Here is a 24,315-nt window from a genome sequence, read left to right as displayed (position 1 = left end):
AGAGCATAAGCTTTCGTGGACTACAGCCCACTTCTTCGGATGCATATAGAATGGAACATATATTGAGGAGATATATATACACACACATACAGAGAGCATAAACAGGTGGGAGTTGTCTTACCAACTCTGAGAGGCCAATTAATTAAGAGAAAAAAAACTTTTGAAGTGATAATCAAGCTAGCCCAGTACAGACAGTTTGATAAGAAGTGTGAGAGTACTTACAAGGGGAGATAGAGTCAATGTTTGTAATGGCTCAGCCATTCCCAGTCCTTATGCAAACTAGACACAATCAACTCCGGTTTGAATATCAATTCTAGCTCAGTAGTCTCTCGTTGGAGTCTGTTTTTGAAGTTTTTCTGTTGTAATATAGCCACCCGCAGGTCTGTCACTGAATGACCAGACAGGTTAAAGTGTTCTCCCACTGGTTTTCGAGTATTTTGATTCCTGATGTCAGATTTGTGTCCATTAATTCTTTTGCGTAGAGACTGTCCGGTTTGGCCAACGTACATGGCAGAGGGGCATTGCTGGCACATGATGGCATATATCACATTGGTAGATGTGCAGGTGAACGAGCCCCTGATGGTATGGCTGATGTGATTAGGTCCTATGATGATGTCACTTTAATAGATATGTGGACAGAGTTGGCATCGGGGTTTGTTACAAGGATAGGTTCCTGGGTTAGTGGTTTTGTTCAGTGATGTGTGGTTGCTGGTGAGTATTTGCTTTAGGTTGGGGGGTTGTCTATAAGCGAGGACAGGTCTGTCTCCCAAGATCTGTGAGAGTAAAGGATCATCTTTCAGGATAGGTTGTAGATCTCTGATGATGCGCTGGAGAGGTTTTAGTTGGGGGCTGAAGGTGACAGCTAGTGGTGTTCTGTTATTTTCTTTGTTGGGCCTGTCTTGTAGGAGGTGACTTCTGGGTACTCGTCTGGCTCTGTCAATCTGTTTTTTCACTTCAGCAGGTGGGTATTGTAGTTTTAAGAATGCTTGATAGAGATCTTGTAGGTGCTTGTCTCTATCTGAGGGATTGGAGCAAATGCGGTTATATCTTAGAGCTTGGCTGTAGACAATGGATCGTGTGGTGTGTCCTGGATGGAAGCTGGAGGCATGTAGGTAAGTGTAGCGGTCAGTAGGTTTCCGGTATAGGGTGGTATTTATGTGACCATCGCTTATTAGCACAGTAGTGTCCAGGAAATGGACCGCTTGTGTGGATTGATCTAGGCTGAGGTTGATGGTGGGATGGAAATTATTGAAATCATGGTGAAATTCCCCCAACTAAAACCTCTCCAGCGCATCATCAGAGATCTACACCTATCCTGAAAGATGATCCTTTACTCTCACAGATCTTGGGAGACAGACCTGTCCTCGCTTACAGACAACCCCCCAACCTAAAGCAAATACTCACCAGCAACCACACATCACTGAACAAAACCACTAACCCAGGAACCTATCCTTGTAACAAACCCCGATGCCAACTCTGTCCACATATCTATTCAAGTGACATCATCATAGGACCTAATCACATCAGCCATACCATCAGGGGCTCGTTCACCTGCACATCTACCAATGTGATATATGCCATCATGTGCCAGCAATGCCCCTCTGCCATGTACGTTGGCCAAACCGAACAATCTCTACGCAAAAGAATTAATGGACACAAATCTGACATCAGGAATCAAAATACTCGAAAACCAGTGGGAGAACACTTTAACCTGTCTGGTCATTCAGTGACAGACCTGCGGGTGGCTATATTACAACAGAAAAACTTCAAAAACAGACTCCAACGAGAGACTACTGAGCTAGAATTGATATGCAAACTAGACACAATCAACTCCGGTTTGAATAAGGACTGGGAATGGCTGAGCCATTACAAACATTGAATCTATCTCCCCTTGTAAGTATTCTCACACTTCTTAACTGTCTGTACTGGGCTAGCTTGATTATCACTTCAAAAGTTTTTTTTCTCTTAATTAATTGGCCTCTCAGAGTTGGTAAGACAACTCCCACCTGTTTATGCTCTCTATGTGTGTATATATATCTCCTCAATATATGTTCCATTCTATATGCATCCAAAGAAGTGGGCTGTAGTCCACGAAAGCTTATGCTCTAATAAATTTGTTAGTCTCTAAGGTGCCACAAGTACTCCTGTTCTTTTTAAAGATTCACTCACCAGTAGTAAGTGGGAAGCTTTTCTTGGCTAGTCCAGGACCCAACTCAATCAGTTCTTGCTCATGGATTTTCCAAGAAAAAGTAAACAAGACTAACAAGTGGATCAGTGCAACTAAAAACAAGTGTATATTTTAAAGACTTTAATTTAGCATTTATGAAAGCATAGACAGAAGTCCTGTGTTTTGTATACATGAAGGAGTACTAGCGTTTTATACGTCAGGGTTGAAATAAACTTTAGACTACGTTCTCCTGAAGTGAGAGGCTATTCCATGTAACATTTAATCCCTGGCCTCTAGTGAAGACTGCAAATGAAAGTATCAATTAGTGCCAGTTATGATGGTGGTTTTTCATGTGAAACCCCCCCCCCCAACTCATTACACATAATTTGGCCCATCACATGGCAATTAACTGGTTCACTACCAGACTGGTCTGGTTTTTAAATCAGTGATCTTGAAGTTACAGCTTGTATTATGTATTCTACTACTAAACCCCATGAATCATCCACTCCCAATACACAAAGAAGTTAATATTTTGGCAGTAATTAACACACTTTGCCACAAGAACATCAGATCAGATAGGTTTAGATGATAGGGGTTTAATATCAGAATTTCCACACTTCAAGAAAGATGTGAGATTTTACCACATACTCAAAATGGGAGGTGGCAAATGAGTCAGTGTATCCCAAAAGCTGTGCCAAAATGAGAAGCTTTAGAAGAAACTACATTACCAAGTATTTCCTTGTGTTTTGCATGTTAAGATGGAGAATTTATTTTGTAAAAAAATTTAGAAGTCACAGTGATGTCTGTCAAGCATGGACCATACAATAAATGTCTCAAGGAACTGATAAAATTAAAAGCCATTCTTCCACCACTCATTAACTTCTCTATTTACTATACATTCACCATGCTAGCATAATTTAAAACAGAGGGTCTTCAGGATGTTATGAGAGAGTTTGCAATTAGTGTTATTAATGGGTATGGACCCAGAATATTTGTGGTTGAAAGCCTAACAGTATTCTAGTTTCTACTTTCAATACCACACACACCATGTCCTATTTAGCTCAAAAGCTTGTGGTTTGCTACCATTTTTAGTAATGGGTTAAATCTCTCATCCAAAGGAATGAAAATAAAGACAGTATGAGAACCTAAGTCACTACAAAAAATAAATTTTCTCCTCTGTTGATACTCAAACCTTCTTGTCAACTGTTGGGAATGCGCCACATCCACCCCAATTGAATTAGCCTCATTAGCACTGACCCCCCACTTGGTAAGGCAACTCCCATCTTTTCGTGTGCTGTATATTTATACCTGCTTACTGTATTTTCTACTCCATGCATCTGATGAAGTGGGCTATAGCCCATGAAAGCTTATGCCCAAATAAATGTTAGTCTCTAAGGTGCCACAAGGACTCCTCGTTGTTTTTACTGATACAGACTAATACGGCTACCCCTCTGAAATACGTCCTTTCTGATAGTCTCTGGTGTAAGATAAAGGTTCTACAGCAATTTTTAAAAGCTACCCCATTCTCCTTCCCAAGCATTCTCTCACTCCACAGAGCAGGATTCAAAATGTCAATGAACTCAGAAATAGCTTGCACGCAGCTTAACCTTTACTACATTTGAATGATAGATACTGTATTATCAGCACTTTCTTGGTAACATTTTTTATAATACCTCAAGTATGAGAGGTAATATACCACAAAATTCTATTTTGCAATTATCCCATCTAATTTAAATTAACTCCCTTAATTCTCTGAATGTTAGGAAATCAGACTCACCACAAAAAAGATACTTCTCTATGAATTAAACCATGGTAAAGATTTCTTTTGGCTTTTTAATGTTTCATACCAGCTGTTGAATTCTTTATTGAACAGAATTAGAAAGCAAACATTGAGATACCCTCAGGGATTTTGTCCTGCTCACATTTAATATGTACAAATGAAAAAATAAAATGGCCTTTCAAGTTGAAATCACCATAATCAGAAAATCCTGGAAATACAGAAATCTCAGCCAACTCTAGAAATTGTAATCTGTTTCCACCAGACACACCATCCCTATAATACATGTAAAAACACAGAAAAACCCACCACAAAATATAGCCAAGGGAAGTAATTAGTTGCTTCTATCACTCTACAATTAAGTGCAAATGTTCAACTAGTAATATGTGAGAATAAGGTGGATGAGGTAATATCTTGTATTGGACCAATTTTGGTTGGTGAAAGAGATAAGCTTTCAAGCTTAAACAGAGCTCTGTAAAAGCTTGTCCCTTTCAGCAACAGAAATTGGTTCAATAAAAAGATATTACTTCATTCACCTGGTCTCTCTAAGATCCTGGAACCAACATGACTACAACACTAAACAAAAATTTAATTATTTCAAGTTATTTGAAGTATACTTCATTAAAGTATACTTTAATGAAGAAACCTTGCGTACCAAAAGTGTAAAAACTGTTTTCCTGTTAGGTCACTTGAAATCTAGGTTAGCAGCACACTCAGTCCTGGGCAAAAAGGAGCATCATGCATTGGTCTGTTACCATCGCTGTGGCTGAACAAAGAAGTGACACAGATGACCATAAGTTTATCAAAGCCCTCCTCTACCAAAGCCTGGCCACTGTAGGCACTTTAAGAAAGGAGTCCTCTGAGAAGGGGACCCAAAGCAGTTTTAAGATTAGGCACTAAACAAAGTATGAAGATTATGGCACCGGTTTTTAAAACTATCCCTGTTACAGGCAATAAGTTCATGTCAGATGCATGATGTGATGGGACAATGTCCCATCAAAGAAAGTATCCAAAAAGCAAGATGGCAGAGAAAGGAGTAGGTTCACCAATAGGTAAAGATTAGTGATAAGAAGGCTGATACTTGTTATTTTCCTTCAGCTACCATTTAGAAAAAAAATATGACAAAAATAGTGAGGATAGCATTATTGCAACTCAGAATCAGAAATCATAGGACTGTAAGGGACCTCAAGAGGTCATCTAATCCAGTCCCCCACACTCATGGCAGGATTATGTATTATCTAGATCATCCCTGGCAGGTGTTTGTCTAACCTGCTCTTAATCTCCAATGATGGAGATTCCACAATCACCCTAAGCAACTGACATAAATGAACACGTCAACTACTGCATAGTTAACTAGAACATATTAGAACATTAGTAGGGTCATATGAAAGTCACTTAAGGTATATTAAATGAACTAACAGAACCACTGGTGATTGTTTTGGGGAATTCCATCACTACCAGAGAATTTGAAAATAGTATACACTGAAGCTATTTAGGAAATGGGATAACAGATTTGGAGGTAACAGACCAGCAACTTCAATAGCTGATTAATTTATTATACATTACTTCAGTTTAAGTAGTAAACACCTACAGGAAAAGTGATTGGCAAGCAAACACACACTAGTTTGTTTAAAATAGAAGGGTGACCACAAGAAAGGGTGTTTTTGAGAGAAGAAAACAAGGAAGGAATATAAAGATTTGAAGGCAAACTTCCTCCCAGAGGGAAAACATAAGTACTCTTTCGTTTGTAAAATAATGTAAAGTGTTATAGCTAGCTGTTGCACAATTCTTAAAAAAAAAATTTCAGACAACCAAACCAAAAAGGAGATTGTATATTTGTGTGAGCTGTCTAAAGTATTGTATGAAGAGACAAGTTTATTTTTGCTGTAGACTCACAGTTCAAAGCACTGCATGTTATCAATATATAAAATATAGATATTTTTGCTGCAAGTTTTGAAAGACCATAGACAGAATAAAAGAGTACTGTGCAGGCAACTTCAATTAAAAAGAAAGAAAGCTGCTCTAGTTTTCCATTGTGGTAAGAGATCACATCATGTGTTTTAAAATTATACTGAAGAATACTATTAAAAAAATATATAAAAACCTACGTTCTTAAAACATTGTAGTCAAGTTTTTAATCCAGCCCACTAAGTAAAGTGAGCCATGGTTATTCTTTGTAGTTTTCAAGCCACAGTAATAAGATAGTGATTTTCAGTAAAACCTGGTGTTACATTTAGCTGTACAACATTACTAATTACAGAGTAATTTCAACAATAAATATTTTGGTTAAACTCTGCTTTGTCATCAATGCAAGTAATTTTAGTCAAAACTGATCTTTCAGGCAGCACAGATATTTCCTTGGTTTTTAAAAGTCTATTTTTATTTTCTGGTAACAGGGTAGCTTTTGCAACCAGAACACTTCTCTAGAACTGGTGCTTTGCAAACACTAAGGCACAGAGACAACGTTAGAGAGGCAAAGGAACTGACTTAAACCTGTAGCAGTAAGACAATTGGGCTAGCCTTCAAATTGTCCTTAGTTTATCCTATTGTGCTTCTGTGTAATGCATGAGCCTCCAGATAATGACCTTACATACCACACATGCTGCATTACCTAAGATTAGCTGAGTAAATTAAAGTCAGAGGATCAAAATCACATCTTCCTGCAAAACTAATTCCAGGAGCAAGACAAGAGGAATCGTGCTCACCCTGGATTTTCTGTCAAGTTGTCTTTTCAAAGTGGAGCAGCTAGGTACCATAAATAATCATCGCCCAAAACCATCCTCAGGATACATACGAAAGGAACCTGCAGTCCCAGATATTCCCCAGCCCCTTGGCAGCAAAGCTGAAAGGGGTTCTTCAGAAGCCATTGACAAAATCCTCCATGGGTGAGCTGTAGCAGAAGCTATGGAAGCATTAATTCCCATTGCATCTTGTTTCAAAACAGCACTAGTTCTCAGACTTCTGCACCAATATTTACAGGCTCAACAGGAAATGATGGGTACAGCTGTGCTAAGACAAGTTCCTTCCCTATCATCCCAGCCCCAAAAAACCTCATGGTACCACTGGAGGCGCATCGGATGTTAAAGGGAAAGGGTGCAAAACTGCAGCTCCCTCATCTGGGAACTTACAAAGATCCCCTAGATTTGAGTCTCCTGTGCTCACAAAAGTGGAAGTGCAATCCAGCCCATAGGTGGGGAAAATGAACAATTATTTTCTTGTTTTATAAATCAGTTACATATTTGTTTTTGCATGTACTCTCCCCCATCATCCAACAAACTCACTGGAAGTGCCACCACACCACTACCTTTTCCCTCTATTAAAAAAAGGCAGTTAAGGACTGAGTAACATTGGATTATGTAACATGGTGGGATAGACATGCACCAGCTTCACCTACAGGTGAAGTTCAGGCTTCAGTCAATTACACTGGCTTCACAACAAGTGCTTCACAATAATGTCAGACCCGGAAATGCAAAGTTAAGGTTGTACTTCTTAAACAAGATACCAAGCCTATCTCTGCCTCCGTAGAGCTGCTCAAAAGAAATAAAGAAAAATCAAACTACCTTATCCTTCCATAACACTTTCATTGTATCTGTCTCCTCAAAAAGATATAAAAGCATGATTTATATAGTCCAATCCATCTTTCCATTTTACATCAACAGGATTTGGGGCAGGTCCATAGTATACTTGCTCTCTATCAGTTACGACTACTACTCTAAACTGGAACTACCATTCCTATACTCCAGCACGTCCCTCTGTACTGTCCATGCAATACCACAGTCGACAGAGTAGTTACTGATGGTCAATAGGTCATGTGGACCACAATGAGCTGCCTCTTCTTGCTTCCAACTGCTAAAAAACACATTAAAAGAAGCTAGCAATACCTTCACATTTCTTACTGCTTTACTGTAGTTGCCAGAGGATCTTATCAAATAAGCAATGGGACAGAAGGTAGTATATATAAGCTTGCACATGCAAGAGGAGGCCCAAAAGACTGACCATTATCCATGCACTGGCCTGCCCTCAGAAACTGACTTAAGAAAAGCTGGTTTATCTTTTGTTTGCAACTTAAAGCTATTGTGCCATGGGTAACTGCAAATTTTATTTCTGACTGGCAGAATAAAGGAATCCTTTATCACTTTATCAGCCTCAGTTGGTGTTTACGGGAATCCACCAAAGGCTATAACCTGTGAAGCCTAATGTTTGGAATGTCTACAGGATTTACCTCCAAGCTCACATTACACCCAACACTCTACCAAAGGGGTGGGCAAACATTTTGGCCTGAAGGCCACATTTGGGAATAGAAATTGTATGGCGGGCCATGAATGCTCACAAAATTGGGATTGGGGTGCAGGTGATCTGGTTGGGGATGCAGGCTCCAGATGTAGGAGGGTGTTCTGGGCTGGGATTGAGGGGTTTGGAGAGCAGGAGGGGGACCATAGCTGGGGTAGAGGGTTGGGGCATGGGGAGAGGTTCAGGGGTGCAGGCTCCGAGCAGCGCTTACCTCAAGCGGCTCCCAGAAGCAGTGGCATATCCCTTCTCTGGCTCCTACACGGAGGCGTGGCCAGGCAGCTCTGCACACTGCCCCATCCGCAGGCACCGCCCTTGCAGCTCCCATTGGAGCGCTGGAGGAGGCCATTGGAGCGCATAGGAGCTAGAGCAGGGCCATGCAGCCCCTGACCCAGCACCCCAGCTGGAGTGCCATAGTGGGGCAAGCGCCAGACCCCACTCCCCAGCAGGAGCTCGTGGGCTGGCTTAAAACAGCTCACCGTAGTTTGCCCACCCCTGCTCTACCAGATGCTCAGGAATCAATGTACCACAACACTCAGTTACACCCTGTAATGGGGTCATTTTTTATACGAAATATAAAGTCAACGTTCTGTGGTGCACGTTTACAGTACTCTCTATGCAAAGAACATTGCCCAAGTAGAGTCAAAGTAGTCTGTGCCTGATTTGTTCAAGAAGGTCAACTTTCATTTTGCAATTTTAGTTTTCTGACACTTTGTTTTCAAGTCTTGTTATATATGTATTGGGCAACTAGGGAAGCAACCCTAATTCAGGCATGAAGTTTGTCTGGTATCTGTACGTTTATAGTACAGCCCATAATTACAAATTATCCACAAAATGAACAATACTCCTGATGTAAGCTTCTCTGTCACCCATCACCACAAAATTTGATCACCTTGGCCAACCAAATGTATCAAACTTGCTACAGTTTGTTCACGTCGTTTCATAAGTTAGTCTTTGCTGATGACGGTCCAACAACTACATATTAGAGCCAAGAAAAAGAAAAAAAAAAATCAATCACTCCTTATGTCACTCAAAGTTCTTTAAAGATTATGATTTAATAACATATCCTCTTTTAAGTTCAATCTTATTACACTTAAGTCAATATAGTTGTTGTGTGTGCACACAAGTAGGAAATAACTTCAACTCAGTGGGAGTGCCATCAATGGAAAAACTGTAGGCTCAGGCCTATGTTCTGAACTTCCCCGTCTGACCTTTTGGTACTACAGTACTTATTGTTAAAAGCATTACAGTACTTATTGTATAAAACAATGGTTGAGCTAAGGTAGCATATGCTTTGCAATATTCTCGGCCAAAAGTCCTCAAACTAAGTATGTAAGAGACAGATGGGGTCACGCCCAAGTTTATAAATTAGGCATCACTAGATATTGAGATCTCAAAGTGTAATGCAGTGTGAGGTGGCAAAAGCATGCCCCAAAAAGTTGTGATTGGCTAGCGATGGAGGGTACTATCCTGCGGAGTTCCTTCTGGTTCCACCCCTCCCCCCTCCCCAAATTGAGAGGGCAGGATGGACACAGGAGATAGATAGATAACAGATAGAGACTTTCAGTGGAAAGAGTGTCACTCCCAACCAAAGAACCCTTAAGGGGTTGGTTGCCAGTAACTTCAGTTCATAGTCTAGGGCCAGGAGAGATCACGGATCATCTAATCTGACCTCCTATGTAGCACTGGCCATAGAATTGCCCCAAAATAATTCCTGTTGAACTACAGCATATCTAACAAAAAAATAAATCTTTGTTTAAAAATTGCCAATGATGGAGAATCCACCATGACTCTTGGTAAATTGTTCCAATGATTAATTACCCTTACTGTGAAAAATGCATGCCTTATTTCCAGTGTGGATTTGTCTAGCTGTAGCTTCCATGCATTGTGTCTTGTTATATACCATTGTCTGTTAGTGCTTGTCTACACTGGCACTTTACAGTACATAGCCACCGTTGCTAGTGAAGACATGCCCTTAGACTGAAGAACCCATTATCAAATATATGTGGACTTTATACTATCATGTCACCCCTTAACATTTTGAGTCTATCACTATATGCATGTTCTCTAATCCTTTAACCATTCTCATAGCTCTTCTCCAACTTATCTACAAGCTTCTTGAATTGTGGACATCAGAACTGGACACAGTATTGTCCTGATTGCATCAGTGCCAAACACTGAGACAAAATAACCTCTCTAGGATAGAGTCCTCATAAGTATGGCCTACATTCTTCGTTCCTACATGTGGGCATATTAAAACACATGTTATTCGCTTGCACCCAACTTACCAAGCAATCCAGATCGCACCATGTCTGTGACCTGTCCCCTACATTATTTACCATTCTCCCCATCTTCTGGTCATCTGCAAACTTTTTCAGTGATGATTATATGTTTTCCAGATCATTGACAAAAATGTTAAATAGCATAGGGCCAAGAGCCTATCCCAGCAGGACCCCACTAGAAACATACCTACTCAATGATGATTTCTCTTTTACAATGTCATTTTGAGACCTATCAGTTACCCAGTTTTTAAACCATTTAATGTATGCAATGTTAGTTGTATATCATTCAAATTTTTAAAATCAAAATCTCATACAGTACCAAGTCAAACACCATCCAGAAGTCTAAGCATATTATATCAACACTATTGCCTTTATCAACCAAACTTGTAATCTCATAAAAAAAAATTTAGGTTTGACTATTATCCATAAACCTATGGTCCTTTGCATTAATTACATAAACCTCTTTTAATTCTTCGATTAACGAAGTCCCATATCAGCTGCTTCATTATCTTGCCTGGGGTCAATGTCAAACTGACAGACCTATAATTAGGCAGGTCATCCTGTTTAACTTTTTTAAATATTAGTAGAACATTAGCTTTCATCCAGTATTCTAGAACTCCCACAGTATGCCAAGACTCATTTAAAAAAAACAAACAACCAACATTAAGAGTCTAGCGAGCTCCTCGGCCAGCTTTTTAAAAAACTCTTGGAAACAAGTTATCTGGACCTGCTGATTTAAGAATGTCTAACTTTAGTAGCTGTGATTTAACATCTTCCTCAGTTACTATTGGAACGTAAAGTGTTTCATTATCACAGGACAGGACTACAACATCTGACTTTTTGCCAAATATAGAACAGAAATACTTATTGAACACTTTTACCTTTTCTTCATAATTTTATCACTTCCATCTAGTAATGGACAAATACCATTGTTAAGATTCTTTTTGTTCCTAATATACCTAAAAAACTCCTTATTGACCTTAACTCTGCTGGCCATAGCTTTCACCTTTGTTTCCCTTATCAATTTCCTACAATTCCTAGCTTCTGATTCATATTACTATCAATTTTCCCTTTCTTCTATTTTTTAATATATTGAATTGGGGGGGTGGGGGGGGAGTTAGTAACTGCAAGCCCGAGAGAGGAATGACCTTGAGCCAATCAGCTGACCCCAAGGACACAGGCTAGAAAAATATGCTACCACTGTGAGAATATTTGAAGAGGTTTTGGTGCAAAAAAAAAAAAAAAAAAAAAAGAGCAGCTCAACTGAGTTGGGAGCTTGATCCCAAGAACAGCTGGACTCAGGTAGAAGGTCCAGACCAACCCAGCAACATCAGGAACAAAGCATCCAGAAAACTGGAATCAGAATCCAGAAGTAAATGAGTTCAGGCACACACTCACATTAATGACTGCACCAAAGACTTGATGACAGAGAAGTCAGACAAGGAATCATAGAACTTTTAATCAGGTCAGAGAGCACTAAACTGTATATTTACGCATTGGACCAGAGACACTGCATTATTGCTGGGGAATGTGTATGTATAACTTCCCATAGGGGTCTCCTCCTGGTATTACCCCGATACAGACTGAAGGTTTTCCATGCTTAGACAGAAGTATTGCTTTATTGTGGAGAGTGATGTCCATTCCTGGGGTTACCTCCTGCTTCACCAAAGGAAGTTCATGCTTCTCAGAAGTAAGAGGGCTAGTCCCAGACCCAGCAGGTAAGGACCTGGGAGCCACTAAATCAACCCAAGTTGGCTCCCACCTGACAAGACATGACTAGCACATCTTGATAAGTGGACTACTTTTCATTTACCCAACTTTTGTTTGTCAAATATTCAGGACCTGTAGCCAAAGGGAGCGGAACTGAGCTCTGCACTGAATTGCTTTACCTATAGAGCATGAAACTGATTAGGACTGCACAATCCTAGTCAGTTGCATTCTCAGCAGGCTCCAGAGGTACACAGCTTCAGTGCAGGGTCACAGTTCTCTAGCTGCTAACCTGAAAGAAGGAAAAGAGTCAAAAGCAGTGGGTGGAAAGAAGTAGTTGAAATGGAAAGAGTGGTGGTCCAAAAAGTATCTCCCTGCTTCCCACTTTGCTGCCCCACATTATTCATGCCAAGGATACAGGATACCAAAATTTAGTAGTGATTCAGGGCAGTTTGCATTAGTTCGGGATTATCTGGTTTACCGCCCCCTCCCCCCCAAAAAAAAATCAGACCAGGAACTCTGAGATCCACCAGAGCAGTTGGATGTAACAAGTACTGAAATTAGAGCAGGAGAGCAAATCTCAGCCAGAGATTTCTAATAAGCAACTAGTGTCTCTCTGAATCAGTTTTGCTGTTACAACTATAACAATCAAGGCTTGCAAACAGGCGATACCCTAAACGCTCACAGGTCGAGAAAGGCCCCTAAGCTTTAATACGGAAGTCGTCACCACCCCATGCAGATGAAGGACTCTTCGGGGGTCAGTTTCCAGGCTTACAGCTCTTCTGCTTTTGACTAAGGGGGGACAGAGTAAAGCGCCTCTGCCGTGTGCGGAACTCCCAACCCGCGGAAGTCTAAACGAGGGAGATTTAAATGACAGGATGATGGTGCGTGTCTCACTGAGCCCCGGCAGCAGCCCCCATTGGACGGAGGGAGGGAGCTAGCGCCGCGGCCAGCCCCGCACCAGTGCCGGGGGGTTCCGTGCGAGCGGGCCGGGCGCATCGCACAGCGCCGCGCTGCCCAGGGCGCCTCTCCCTGAGCCCTGGCGGGGCGGACTCGCCTCCTTGGAGGAGCCGCTCCCCGCTGCCGCGCCGACCCCAGCTCAGGCCTGCCGGTGGCAGAGAGCTCCCGCTGCAGGGGGGAAGGGGGCAGCGTCCTCCCGGACCCTCCAGCCCGCGCGAGGACCCCGGCCGCCCAGGGGCCAGGCAGCCAACCCAACGGCGGGGTACCGGGGCAGAGCCCGTCACAGCCCCTCGCCACCGGGCGGCCCCGGGCATCTGCCCCCTTCACTCCTGCTCCCAGCTCGCACCCGCCGCCCCGAGCGGGAGCTCCCGGGGGGGAGGGGGCGGGGAAGGTGAACGGACCCGCCCGTAACGCCCGCGCGAGGCGCTCTTACCTGCCGCCTTCAGCTCAGCCGCATCCGAAGTTGAAATTCCCTGACCGGAGCCGTCAGCATAACCCCAGCGAAACCCCACCCCGGCCAATCCCCGCCCGGCCCCGCCCACCCTCGTCACGCCTCTCCCTCCTCCTCAGTCAGGGCCTCTCGCCCCACCCAACTCCACCCTCCAGTTTCCTAGCCACGCCCACTACTCCTCAGGCCCCGCCTCCACTCGGCCAAGCATCCCTCCTTCACCCCGACCCCGACCACGCTTGCCACGCCCCATTAGCCCCGCCCCCTCACGCAGGCCCCCTCCCCTCAGAGACCACCATCACCTCTGCAGGCCACCAACTACAAATCTATTGGCTGAGTCCTATGTCTGTCATGAGAATTGGCTCCTCCTTTTCTCCCCTTCCTTCCTACTCTCCTGTCTGAAACTGGATTGAGTTTAATGCCTTGGGAAAGGTTCTCGCTGGAGCGAGGGGCCCGGTCTAGCCCAAAGGAGAAAGATACTGCAGGATCCAGGCTGGCAAAATGCTGTGGCAGCCTTAGCAAAGCAGTGGCTTCTGCAGTCGTATTCAGGAAAGGAACTTACAGTCACCCACCCCCATGGCCTTGTCTATGCTATGAAATGTACTAATGTCTGCAGGCATGTTAGTTGAACTACGCTTGAACACAGTTCAATGCTTAAGCTTTAGAGTTTAGCACAGTGCTTAATTTGTGCCAGGGCAGCCCTGGAAACTCTAGGGTTGGTAGTTCATAACCCAGGCACCTCTGGACTTTCTGCATAAATTATGAAAGTTTAAAAAAATTGTTTGAGCTGTGGCACCTCTTTCATTACAAATTAAGCACTGGTTTAGTTGTAGGTGTAGACAAGGACAATCTGTGTTCAATACTCTTTTAGCTCACTGGGATTAAACCTTTGGCAAAAATAATGTTGGAACACATTTTGTTTTTGTATACCCACAGCAAAACCACCTTCAGCCCTAGTTCAACTAACATAATTACTGACCACTGTGTTCAGATGCAGAAAAATATGCTATAGATAAAAGCCCAGAGGTCCCTCCCTTGGAAAGCTTTCAGTCTAAATAAACAGATGAGAGAACAGATGCACTAGAGTAATGATTTTGTTTAGCTTGTTTGTTTTCCTTCTGTCTAGTTTGTTACTGCTTCTTTGAGGTGAGGACCTATCTTTATAGAATAATGGATTTAAGAGGGTTACTTGAAAGAGGAGCATGCAGAAAAGGCATTGCATCAGGAGACGGAAGAGGTTGCAGCCACATAGATCGGCAGGTCCTCACATGAAGTATCCTGTACAAGGTGCCCTCCAGCTTGTTTCCCACCTACGACAAGATTTCCCACCTCTACCTACATGGGTACTAGGCCACCTCCTCACAGCCTATTACCCTTCTCACCTCCATAGTCTGACACCAGACTCAGCATTTCCCCCCCCCCCCCCGGGGTAGGGGAGGGTTGGGTTTTAATTCTTAACTTTGGTTTATTTAAAAGGTGGGCCTCAAAATAGGCCCACATAGTTCTCTTGAGCAAACAAACCCACTACACAAAAGTTATACATTTCCTTGCCCCTACCAGAGCATTGACTTATGCTGGCTTCTGATCACCAGCCCTTCCCCAAAGAGAAGGAAGCTCAATAAGGAGGGGAACATCCATCTACCTAGAAGAAGCCCTTTCTGCCACTTGTTTCTCATCTCTCCTCCCTCCCACCTCACCAGAAGAGGGGCTTTTAAAGATCACCAGTTGTACTCAGGTGTCTCCAATTAACCTGAGGCCCCCTCTTTTCAGTTCACAGGAAAAAGGGTCTTCACAATTCTAGGACTAATATACCTGCCTTCATCACTCTCTTATAGCTGTCAAGTCTGACTTTGTCACACACACACATCCAAAAAAAAAAGGCTATGGCAAAACCACCATGTAGGTTAAATGGTGGAGCTAGTGCTTTGACTGGCTGTGTGAGTGGGGGGGGAGGGGTGTGAGAGAGAGAGGGAGAGGGGTCTTTTCTAGCACTGATCCTTCCTATTTCCCAGCAGAGAAATAAGAAATTTAAATTACATGCAAAAAAATATGTTAAAAGAACATTATTAAGGATTTCAAGTCAAGGTAGGAAATGCCAGAATTAAGGTTGCCTGTGAAACCTTAATTCAGCACCCTTTTTCATATGAATTCTCATATAATCTCTAATTGCAAGATCACACACTATTTTTTCCTACAGGATTCCTGCCCACATAATTTGCTCCCCAATTTTCCTCTAGCCCTACACTAGCTCAAAGAGTTCAAGAATCATAACATAATCTTCTCCAGCTCCCCAAGGAAATTATATCCTATCTTCAGAGCCTGGTTTTCCTCTCCAGAAACAGCAGCTCCCTGCTTTATCCAGTGCTGCCTCATGAAGGCTTATTTTACCTAGGTAGTAGGAGAGGTTCTCAATCTCACCTGCTTCCCTAAGGCTACCCGGGTCCCATTTCATCCAGATTTTCTAAACATTTCCTAGTGTTGCTGGCACCAGTGCAACTGCCAGCATTTTTAATACCATTGGTCTGAGAAGGTTTTATCAGCACAGAACTAAAAGCAATACTGTTAACAATCGTTGGAATTTTTTAGAACATTTCCCTGGGTTAGACAAGTCAAAGGAGAGTATAAAAGGAGCAGCTCAAACTCCTCTCTTCTTTCTCCTGTCAACTATCTGTCTCAATAGCCACAGAATCTTGGTATCCAATATTCCTTCTGGACCCTTTTCGAAATTTATTACACCTCTACCCCGATATAACGCTGTCCTCGGGAGCCAAAAAATCTTACCGCGTTGTAGGTGAAAGCGCGTTATATCGATCTTGCTTTGATCTGCTGGAGTGTGCAGCCCGCCCCCCTCTTAGGCAATTTTCAGGAAATTTCCCACTGTAGCAATAGCACCAGTGCAGCTCCAGTGGACCAACTGCAGGCATTTTTTCCACCTTGTGACCTAAACCTGGTCTAGATCCCACGGTAGTAACAACTGCAGCTAGTCTATGCTACTACTAGTGGGAGATTTCCTGAAGATTGCCAAGATAGCCAAGGCACTATTTAACACAGAGGTGCCACTCACAGCAAATACAAGTTCCAGCCACCATTTTTCTACTGTGAGCATTATGCTGTGATCTGTAATCTCTGCACATTGAATCTTTGTATGCAAGAAGAAGTTAGCTGCAATCCACTTTATTTTATACACGGTAGGTACAGTCCTTGGGCTCTGGCAAGTTGCCATTATATCCCCTCATTTGGATAAAATTAAACTCCCCAGCTATGGCATATTTCCTGCAATGGCATCATGTTATCCTGGTAGCCCAGACCCTCAACAGAGTAGTTTTCTTGACTGATATAACAAGAAATAACTATATATTTCCAATTATAAACTGCCTGATGGTAAAAGAAAAAAAAATACAAGCAGAACGTAATACAGGAGCTGCCTCCTTTTCTTTCTTTTTTTCAAAGAATTAACATTAGATTTTTTAATAAAGAGGAACAGATGTACTCAACAAGTGTAAAACAGGGTGTACAAAAATAACAGCTAATGTGTAAATACAATAGTAATGCAACCACCTGATTTATAGTACATCATATTGCTGTAATTATTATGACAGCAAGTAAAAAGAATACTTAAGCATTTAGCATTGACATTGTAGTGTAGTTGTAGCCATGTTGGTCCCAGGTTAATAGAGAGACAGTGTGGGTGAGGTAATATCTTTTGTTGGACAAACTTCTGTTGGTGAGAGAGACAAGCTTTCAAGCCACGGGCCCTCTAGCTTGAATGGTACCTTACAATATGTGCTAACTACTTATGCTAAACCATCTGTTCCACCTTGCATTTTAGGAGTATGTTTCCCAGAGCTGAAATAGAACTCTGTGTGGCTCAAAAGCTTGTCTCTCTTACCAATAGAAGTTGATCCAATAAAAGATATTACCTCATCCACCCTATCTCTCTAGCATTGACATTGGCATTGGCAGTACTGGATGCTAATACATTTCCAGGGGGAATTCAAAGTGTTGTTTTAACCTGTAAAACCATGAATGTTTTGGAGCCTGGTTAGCTGGTTAACCTCTCTCTCCATACTATACTGCTCCAATTGAGATTAGAGGAGGTCCTCGTGCTGCAGCTTCTTTTTTATAAATGGGAAGACTCTGCTGGCATGGGGCTTTCTGTGAAGGGGCTTTTCTTCAGATTTGGAATTCACTGTCTCTTCCCACCTGCCCACAAGAGTCCAATCTGTTAACCCTCAGGGAGCACTGCAAGGCCCAACTTTTCTCCCAGGCATTTGAAAATGGGGAGAATTGGAGAAATTTTATTGTTTGTTGTAGGGGTTATTTCTTCTGCTGTTTATTTCCTTTTCACCTTGGTAAATCCATGTTATATGAAATTTTATTGTGAAATTAAATTAAGTCAGATGCACAGAGCTTTGGGACAGGAGCCTCTGTGGTTATTATAAAGCAAATAAATAAATGCAAATGTTAACAATTTCAGAAAAGAGCCAAGAGTCCAACCCTACAGACATTTACTGCTGGATAAAGTGCTTTCTACTGTGAGCAAATCTTTGAAGTCAATGGGATTATTCATGGTTACCACCATACTGGGTAGTAAGTGTTTGCAAGGTTACATCAAATAAAAAAGGGCTTATAAAGAGGAAGCTTGCCTTACAGTTGTGGAGAGGGAGAGCTACTTCACAGACCTTTGCATTTTTATGGGTCAAATTCTCAGGTCCTTACTCAGTTTAGGCACTGGGTGTTTGGCTGAGTAACAACACAGAAAGAAATTTATGATTTGATCCAAAATAATCAAGATTTACTTTGAAGATCTGTTTGTTTTAAAAATCTGTGTCCACCACCTCCCTAGAAACGGATTTAAAAATGCAGGGTTTAAAGAAGGACTTTTATTGAACTTAAAATGTGAAGAAAAACCAATAAAAGATATACACAGAAAACAATTCTTTTTGGCAACAAATTGTTCTATCTAATATTACAGTATATTTATCCCTACAAATGAATGAATCCCTATCCCGCTCTTTTGTTCACTTGATCCTGCAATGATTTCAAGGGCCAAAGTCTACCTTCTGGTATAATTGCCCTCAAATGGATACACATACATTACTGGTGAAACAACAGTATACTAACCTGCACTGGGCCATTCCACAGCTATCTCATGAAGATTATTCCTGCTATGAGCATATGTAATCTCCATTTGAAGATGTGAATAGTTTCCATTGCCACAGCATGAGAACTATATGCATTGTTGTATGACTAATGGCTGGTAACTCTTAGTTCTGCCCCAGAAGTCTGTCATAAAGATCCTGCAGAATAGTATAAATAAAGTTTTTCTAGCAGTTAGCCTATATGTCACCAGCAACCAGAATTTAGCTCATTATCTCATATTTTAAAAATCAGTTTACAGAGGTCTTTCAATATTAGCCTGTGCTTTCATTTTCAATGTCTTATAATTTTAAAAGTTTACCATTTCAGCTCGAATTTATTCTTGAAGTTTCCATGTATGGAGAAGATTCTCAAGGAGCATTTCTTTGGAAAGTTTGGTAGAATTCCTTTCAGTTCTTCTTTCAGAGCTGTGGAAGATGTGCTTGGGCCCAAACTTGCTCCCATTAAAATTAGTGGCAAAACACCCATTGATTTCATTTCAAAGAAAGATCTACAGTAAAGGCCAGTAAAGTGGGAGTTAGGTGGCTACATCTTTTTGTGTATTTGAGCCCCACTCCCTAGCTAATTCAAAGGAGCCAGTAGTTGAAATTAACTTTGTGGACTAAGGCTTAAATCTTAGCTCCAGCACACTATCCAATTAGAAAGACTAAGTAGTGGGAACTACATCAGGGCTTTGTGGGGGGATGAAGAAGGACTCTTTCACGAGCAGAGATCCACTCTACAGCCACTACTCCAGACACAGGGCTAGAGAAGCCAATGGAACATATCACCTCTTGCTATATTGGGGAAAACAGCCAGTCGATCCAGACAGTGGCAGATCCTCACTACCAACCTATCCCCAACAACTACAGCATAGTGGTTCACTTAGACAATAGAAGGGCTCTGTAGACCTGGGCTCCAAGAGTCACATCCACTGTTCAAGCTACTCAAGCTCCGGCATCTCAGATACAGCTTCTTGCAGCTGCGGCCCTATATTCCTGCAAATTAGAGGGCAGCATTTGATGACTTTTCAGACTACACCAATATTTACAAGTAAAACCTTGCTAAAAAAGTAGAGTATACTTGCCAATAAATGTAGCTTATACTAAGAGACATAAACATGAAAATGTCACACTTCTCCAAATGCCTATAGCACTGACTATCAAGTTTCCACTGCTCATAGGCCTGGTCTATACTACCCGCCTGAATCGGCGGGTAGAAATCGACCTCTCGGGGATCGATTTATCGCGTCCCGTCGGGACGCGACAATCGATCCCCGAATCGGCGCTCTAACTCCACCAGCGGAGGTGGTAGTAAGCGCCGCCGACAAAAAGCGGCAGAAGTCGATTTTGCCGCCGTCCTCACAACGGGGTAAGTCGGCTGTAATACGTCGAATTCAGCTACGCTATTCACGTAGCTGAATTTGCGTATCTTAAATCGACTCCCCGCTGTAGTGTAGATGTACCCTTAGTCAATTTCAAATTAGAAGCAAGGTAGACCTGGGCCACAGTGTGCAAACTGTTTGTCACACAAAAATGTTGAAAAATTGTTTGAGTTAACCGTACTCTTTAATTATAGAACTAAAAACCATTTTCTTCTAAATAAATGCAAGTCTTTGATATAAAGCAGTTAACATTCAGTACTCCCTCCTCTTAGCTGCTCCACATACCTGGCAAGTATCAGGTTTATTTTTTAAAGCATTTACTGTGGGATCTATGAAGTGTAGTCATTGCAAGACTGAGCATTATGGTGCCAGCACTGCAAACCATAAAGCTCAGTTAAGTGCCTAGGCTCCTATATGATGACTGGGGAGAGATAGGCAACTCAGGATGCAATCCACAAAAGCCAGTACACGAGACAGGGAGCTGCTTACGCTAGCCAATGGGAGATGCTGACAAGACAGGTGTGTCCTAAGCCCCATACCTCTCATGGAGGTAGGCGCCTAACTCCAGGCTGCAGGGAGGCACCTATCTCTGCTTAGCAATCTACAAATGACTCCAAGTGTCTTAGGCACTTCTTGTGGGAATAAGTGAAGTGCCTGCCTCACTCTTCACAAAATGGCCAGAGGAGGAGGAGAAGCTACAGCACCACCCCACTTAAACATTTTAGGCCAGGGATCAGAGCACACACCTGGGTGGGGGAAAGGATTTGAAGAGGGGTCTCCCACCATTCAGGAGAGAGCGCTAAGTAGAGGACTGGACCCTGGGTCTCCCACCTTGGTACCCTAACTACTGGACAAGAGAGAGAGAGACAGACAGACACTCTGTAGTCCAGTGGTTAGGGCACTGAGGTGGTAGATTCAGGTCCAGTCCCCCTGTTCCAATCACTCTTTCAACAGTTAACCACAGTGGAACCACTTCGACAGGTGAGATGGAGGGAGTCCCTTACATCAGAATATCCCATGGCTCAGTGGTTTGCACACATATTCCTGAAAGGTGGGAGACCCCCTGTTCAAATCCTTTCTCCCACTCTGTCAGAAAGCAGGGATTGAACCTGGGCCTTCCACTTCCTTCTAACCACTGGGCTAAAAGTTATAAGGTGGACAGCTCCACATCTTCCAGATGGATTTTGAACAGGGCCTGGTCCAGTAGGTGGCCTCTGAACACATCTACTAGATCCAGCCCTGCACATGACTGAGGTGGATGAATGCCTATCTTCCCCCAGCTGTGAATCTGGAGCTCAGGCAGGAGATAGGCACCCAGATGCCTAGAAATTGGCAGCAGTGTTCATGCCCAGAGGCAGAAACATTGGCATGGGAGGAACTTTTACCCTGAAAACTTAGGTGTCGAATGAGTTTAGGCTCCTACAGGCTTTGGCAGGAGTTGTGTGGAACTTAAAACTGGGATTTAAATGCCTCAGGCACCTAAATTCCTTTATGGATCTGGGCTTTATTTCCAATACATCTGGAATATCAGTCACCTTATTTCCCACGATGTGACCCAATCATCAAGGCAGAACTACTCAAGTGACTTACATATGTGGACTTTATGCTAGCAATATAAACAGACCAAAAGCTAATCTCATTTACAAAGCTGTCAGTCACAGCATTGATTAGGTGTTTACATAACGGTCACTGAATAGCTTCCAAGCTTTCAACATTCTCTGTTTCAGAAGCTGCTGAGGCCTCCATGTAAACTACAATTACAATTCATTCAGGGAACCTGTTATTGACAAGTAGTTCCCTAACGGTTTAAATGTTTATGTTGATCTACCCTTAGCAGTTGCACGTTGATTCCTAAAACCTCAGTCCGGCAATCATTTACACACATGCTTAGCTTTACTGTTTGCGTGACAGAGGACTCCAGATTTCCCAAGTAGCTAATTAGTCTCAGGCATCTCTCATTTTCAAAACTCCTTGAGAAAAGATCGTCTGTCTTGGGGTCTTTTCCTCACCCCAAAAGGGACATTGGTAGTGAACTGTCATTCCAAGAAGTGGTGGGGGGCCTCTAACTAGGACTGTCATTTTCTAACACCAAAGTTTTGGTAAGTTTTAATATTAAGGAATTCTTGTCAGACCAAATCACTGAAAAAAACCCCTAACAGTTGAGACTTTCCTGTTCATTCATCAAATATCATGTTGAAACCAGATTGCTTATATTTTAAAATCTACAAATCAGACATAGTTGCTAATTATCATTATTACAACTTCAGAGAGAGATTTTCCAAGGAATAACAGTTATTATTATTAATAATAATGGAGATATCCCATCTCCTAGAACTGGAAGGGACCTCAAAAGGTCATTGAGTCCAACCCCCTGCCTTCACTAGCAGGACCAAGTACTGATTTTGCCCCAGATCCCTAAGTGGGCCCCTCAAGGATTAAACTCACAACCCTGGGTTTAGCAGGCTAATGCTCAAACCACTGAGCTATCCCTCCCTCCATCTGTTGCATATGTTGACAGCTCTTTAATTCTAGTTATGTCACAGTGAAAATTAACATGGTGATTTCTTCCCATGATCTTGTAGACATTTATCCACCTCACTAAGCCTCCACACAGTTTAGCATGCGTGTTAGTCTCTGTTCACAAAATACAAGGACTAGCAGGGGTATTAGTGGTCAGATATGGGTTGAATGGGCACTGCTGTCTGAGGAAGCTTGCAGATCACTCATTTGTATTATGCTTCTCTTCCCCTCGAATGGGTTATTGTAACATCCCTAACTTTCAGACAGGGATGCAATGAATGTTTTTTGTAATCAATTCATGCATTCCATTTAATATGTGTGTATATTCTGAATAGTACTCCAAGGAAAAAGTATGAATGTCAAACAGGTGCCTGACTATAGTGTTGGGTTTTTTAAATTCCTTTTACTACTTCCAAAGTATGTACAAAAGTCCACAAAATGCAGCCCGATTCATAGCTTGATCCTGAAAAGTGCTGAATGGAGAATGTTCTGTATCGTGGAGGACTGCACCCTTAAAAATCAACCATCTTAAATGTGATGACTTTTACTCAGGCCATTTTTGAGTTAAAAGAAAGTAGTGCCTACCACAATAGAGCCCTGACCTGGCTGAGGATGCTACTACAATTCAATTGTTAAATAGAATATTGAAACATTTTGAATTAACTTTTTTTTTTTTAGTTCTCAGATCATTTAAAAATAGCATGTCCTAAAAACTCCGCATGTCATCCTTCCTCAGTAGGAGCTAATCTCTTTCCTTCAGTAAGGAAAATTAATTAAGAAAGATACTTATCACAAACACAGAGGTACTGAGTAGGTAGAGATTGTCATTTTCATAATTTTGAAGCCAGTTATCATATAAAGTATTATCTAAAATGGCTGTTGTATATTTCACCATGACAATTATTTTGATTGTAACCTGTATAACAATTTGCAAGTAGTTTGGATTTACCTAAAATGGTAACAGAACGGTGGCCGTTTTTAGCCACAAAAACAACGAGAAGTCCGGTGGCACCTTAAAGACTAACAGATTTATTTGGGCATAAGCTTTCGTGAGTAAAAACCCCACTTTGTCAGATGCATGGAGTGAAAATATTTCTTTACCATTTAAAATTTGTGTGGGTAACAAGTGACATCACTTGATTATTCGGCCTTCATATCATTTTAGATTCAGTTGAATTAGGGGATTTTTTAAATTGTAATTGCTGTTTATATGGGTGATAGTGGTTTTGACACATTTGTTTACTTCCCTCGTCTTCTCCACATTACAAAGGCAGCCTCCTGCATCTGGTCTCCAGGTCTAAAAATTGCACTAGTTTAACTAAAAGTATATTGATTTAAACATTGTAAATATCAGGTTATCTCCCACTAGTAAATTTACAGGCACAAGCTAAACAGATATAACCAGTTTTAAACTGATCTAAATATTGTCTAAACAGAGATTTGCACTAGTTTCACTAAATTGATTTTTTAACTGATTCAGATAAATCTGTGCAACTTCTGTATTTAGAGAACTCCTATGACTTTTGGAGGAGGGGCAATAAGAAAATTAGCATTAACTGTAATTGTCCTTTTGAGGAGAATGGAACACCAGTGCTCTTGGACAATTGTAAGTCACTTAGAACTGTTTGAGCGTGTTACTGAGTG

General features: G+C 41.9%; 1 protein-coding gene across 19 annotated transcripts in view; it reads right to left on the bottom strand.

Moving 5' to 3' along the window:
• EPB41L2 (erythrocyte membrane protein band 4.1 like 2) overlaps nt 1-13,688 on the bottom strand; it is a 248,869-nt gene extending 235,181 nt beyond the window's left edge. For 18 of the 19 annotated variants that reach the window (XM_034765679.1, XM_034765670.1, XM_034765657.1 and 15 more), the window contains exon 1: nt 13,614-13,688. The gene's annotated coding sequence lies outside the window, so the exon portion shown is untranslated. The remainder of the gene's footprint in view (nt 1-13,613) is intronic. The other variant, XM_034765660.1, reaches the window with a different exon arrangement.
• Nucleotides 13,689-24,315: the final 10,627 nt, after the last annotated feature.

The sequence above is a fragment of the Trachemys scripta genome, chromosome 3 (assembly GCF_013100865.1).
Source record: "Trachemys scripta elegans isolate TJP31775 chromosome 3, CAS_Tse_1.0, whole genome shotgun sequence".
Taxonomy (NCBI): domain Eukaryota; kingdom Metazoa; phylum Chordata; order Testudines; family Emydidae; genus Trachemys; species Trachemys scripta.
The sequence above is the reverse complement of the archived record's forward strand: the minus strand, read 5'-3'. Positions and strand labels throughout refer to the sequence as shown.